This window comes from Pistacia vera, unplaced genomic scaffold (genome assembly GCF_008641045.1).
Source record: "Pistacia vera cultivar Batoury unplaced genomic scaffold, PisVer_v2 Contig1200, whole genome shotgun sequence".
Classification (NCBI taxonomy): domain Eukaryota; kingdom Viridiplantae; phylum Streptophyta; class Magnoliopsida; order Sapindales; family Anacardiaceae; genus Pistacia; species Pistacia vera.
Window position 1 is genome coordinate 273,660 of NW_022195250.1, and position 4,189 is coordinate 277,848.

The 4,189-nt window shown below is 38.6% G+C and overlaps 1 non-coding gene across 1 annotated transcript; it reads left to right on the top strand.

Annotated features, from left to right (window-relative positions):
- The first annotated feature begins 3,368 nt into the window (after positions 1-3,368).
- Positions 3,369-3,475, top strand: LOC116112718. The gene has a single exon (XR_004125294.1). It is a non-coding gene; the product is annotated as a small nucleolar RNA R71 (small nucleolar RNA).
- Positions 3,476-4,189: the final 714 nt, after the last annotated feature.

Here is a 4,189-nt window from a genome sequence, read left to right on the forward strand (position 1 = left end):
TGAAACTCCCTGGATCCTTGAGCTTTGGTGGTAACTTCTTTTGCAAAATGGCGCTACATTCCTCCAATTCCTTTCCCTTAGAGATTAAGGATGCAAAATTAGGATAAACAGTTTACAAAATTGCTTGGTGTTTTCAAAAAACTACGTATTAACATTCTTTTTGCAAATGCATTGTAGCAAATGTTGAGTTATGCTAAGTTCCTAAAGGAAACTCTTTCAAACAAGAGGAAGCTGGAAGAGGAAGAAACATATCCTTCCTTGACTTTGGCATCTTTTCCTTCTTTGGTTCTTGTAACGCCCCACTTGAGGTACGTAGTTATTGTTTCTTCTTTTGCTCTTATTTGAGTTGGTTTCTTGGTAATATTGTTTGGTTGACCTTTAATTGAGTGTTATATTGAATACTCACCCTGAAATTGGTTGAAAATAGAAGAAGTTCAGTGTTCCAAGCTTCGCCAGGGCGAAGAAGAATCTTCGCCGCGGCGAAGAAGTGTTGAAGCCACGGGAAGCTGTTGGACAGTTTCGCCGCGACGACAGAAGCTTTCTCGTCGCGGCGACAGGCCGACCAAAATACTTGTTAAGTTTTAGATATTTTCTTCCCTAAGGGCAATCTGACCATTCTACCCCTAATTAGCAGGGAAAGTGGGGAGTAAATTGTAAGGAATTTTCATGGAGAATATGTTGCTACGGGGGTGTGTTTGTAATGAATCAAAGGATATAGATAGAATTCCCAAAGAAGAGTAAGGGCAAAATGGGAATGCTTGTGTATAAATTTCATTAAAAGGAATTAAGTCATTGCAAACCCTTCATTCTTCTTCTCCATTGCCACTCTCCTCTCTTGCTTCCTCTCAAATTCTCTTTCCTTTGATCAAGGAGTTTTAAAGGGCTTTTGGAGTGATTTGGGGTAGAAATCCAACCTAAGGCATCCTAAGGTAAGGATTCTTGCTTTGGTTGTGAAGCTTTGTGAGTTTTTGTATATATTGAATATTGAGGGTTTTTGTTCTTTTGTTTAAGAGTAGAGAAAAAGTCAAGCAAACCAAGTGAAAGGAAGAGTTAGTGAAATCTCTCCATAACAAGGTAAGTAAACCCCAACCCAAGTTGAGATTTGGGAATTTTCTTGATTAGGGTTTTGATAGCACTTATGTATGTATGTTATATACATGTTATATGCCATGTTATTGAGGCTTAAATAGAGATTTCTAGTGCTTTGTGATTGTTTATACATTGCAAATATAAGAAGTGAGATGTGGGTTGGAGAGGTAGTTTGAGATGGAATTGGAGGGTATTGAGGAATCCTTTTGGAAGTGTCTTTCTTGGCAGGATATGTGGCTATGTGAAGGTGTTTTCTCCCATTTTGGTGGTTAGAGAAAGATTTAGAATTATTGTTATAGTAGAGTTTTATTATACACTTGATTGTTTGATGAAATGCCTAATAGAGGTTTGAGTATGAGTAGTGAACCTTAATTCTTACAACATTGCTGTTGGTATTTCATAATGCATTGGAGATGAACCATCCATAGGCATTAATTGTGCATTGAGAAGTGACCTAAGAAAGAGTAGGAAACTTTGTGATGCACTTGCTCTATGAGTAGAGAACTTTGTGGATGCAACTACTCTAAGGGTAGAGAGAATGAGAAGAGTATTAGCAATGGGTGGATGCTTTGTGATCATCACCCATAGTTATGAGAATCGGGTTGATGCTTTGTGATCACCCCCGAATAGCCATTAGAAATGGGTTGATGCTTTGTGATCATCACCCGATAGATATTAGAAACGGGTGGATGCTTTGTGACCATCACCCGTTAGTTATTAGAAAAGGGGTTGATGCTTTGTGATCATCACCCGATTTTATTAGAGATGGGTTGATGCTTTGTGATCATCACTCGACAGTGCTTAGGAACGGGTTAATGCTTGGTGATCGTTACCCAAAGTCATGAGGAACGGTAGGTGCTATGTGGTCTCCACCCGATAGTTACGAAAACCGGTAGGTGCTTTCGTGATCCCCACTCGGTAGTCACTAAGAACGGGTTGGTGCTGTGTGAATTCCACCCGATAGTCATGAAGAGTGAGATGGTGCTGTGTGAACGCCATCCGGCCGTACCTCCGGTAAGATGAGGCCATGACGTTTAGTAGGAAACAACAAAAAGTGTGAGGAAAGAATTAAGAGTAATACATACGGGGATAGACAGATAGAGGGTTTTACTTACTGAGCATTATTTTGTGCTCACCCCGTTATTTTCCTTTGTGGATGCAGGATCTAGGTGATAATGCAGTCGGAGGGGCGTCGGCAAGCAAGGAGCAATAGCTACACTGTTTCCCTTGTTTTGTCTTTTAAAATGGCATTTTTGTAAATGACGTTCTTTGTGTATAAAAGACTTATGACTTATAATAAAAAGGAAAAGTTTTGGGCCCATTTTCTATTATTATTATGCATGCATTGTGCTAATTTACAGCAGTTCTTACAGTTCTTCTTTTCTAAGACTTGTTGGCTTCTCTTCAACAATGATTTCTTCATCGACTTCTTCCTCTTATTCTTCATTCTTCTCTGGTGGGTTCTCATCCTTCCTTTTTGGTTCCACTTCTTTTAAGACTTTTTCACTTCTTAGAGTTATGGCATTTGCTTGTTCACGTGGATTTGTCACCGTGTTACTTGGTAAGGAACCTTGAGCTCTCTCATTCAACTTTTCAACATTTTGACCCATTTGAATCTCCAAGTTTCGAATAGACCCTCCTTGATTTTTGAAATTTGATCGCATCTCATTCATAAAACCTATAGTTTCTTGCATGAATTTCCCAAACATATCCTTCAATTTCAACATCTCTGCTCAAGTAGTTGATAGTTCACCCTTGATTGATGGTTTGGCACTGTCTTTTGATTTAATTGATTGTTTTGGTTGCCCCAGGACAAGTTTGGGTGATTTCTCCAACCAGGATTGTAGGTGTTGGAGAATGGATTGTTCTGTTTTCTCTGATTCCTAGCCAAATGGTTAACTTGCTCTGATGATGAGGAGGATGAAGCAAAGGTGTTCCCCATTTGGTAGTCAATGCTCACATGGTTACCTACAGAAAAATCACATGTTACTTGAGGTGTTTGAATGGAATTAACATGCATACCTCCTATTTGTTCCTAAAATGCGGCAAGTTGGGCTGAAATGGTTGTGTAAGCATCAACTTCATGAATACCCATGGACTTCTTCGCCACTATTCTCTCATTCGGTCTTTGGTAGTTGTTACTCGTTAAAACTTCAAGTAACTCTTGAGCTTCCACCAATGTCTTGTTCTGTTAAGCTCCTCCAGTTGCTGCATCTACCATTATTAGAACATTTGGTAGTAAACCTAAATAGAACGTTTGGACTTGCATCTAAACAGGAAAACAGTGGTGTAGACACTTCCTCAACATTTCCTTGAATCTCTCCCATGCTTCATATAATAATTCATGGTCGCCCTGTACAAATACGGTAATGTCATTTCTCATATTTGTCGAAAGAGTTGGTGGATAATACTTGTATAGGAACTTATGTGCTAGATCATTCCATGTTGTTATGGTTCCAGTGGGTAATGACATTAGTCATCCTTTTGCCTTATCTCTTATTGAGAATGGAAACAGTCGCAACCTAATAGCATCATCTGTCACCCTGTTGTTCTTAAATGTGTCACATATTTCCAAGAAGTTGGCTATGTGCATATTAGGATCTTCTTTTGGATCACCCCCAAACTATATTGATTGTTGAATCATTTAGATTATAGTCGGCTTTATCTCAAAATTATTTGCCTTAACAGGCGGTCTCGTTATGCTCGGACTACACCCATCAACTTGTGGAAGTGAAAATTCCCTCAAAGTTCTATTTTCAGCCATCTCAATGATTCTCGCCTCTCTTTCTCTTCACTCTCTAATAAGTCTTCTCGTGGTTCTTTCAATCTCTGGATCAATAGGAACCACTAGATGATTTCTTGCTTTTCGCATTAACTACACAGGAAAGAAAAAGAGCGTGAGATCACAAGCAAACAAAAATTAAACTAAAACAATTAAAACTAAAAGTTAAACTCCAATTTAATGAAAACTAGAAAACTTCAATATTAATACAAAATTAATCCCCGACAACGACACCAAAAACTTGATGCATGATTTCACAAACATGCATATTTAACAAAGTGCACTAGTCACAAAAAGTAATACAATGATGAATCGAGT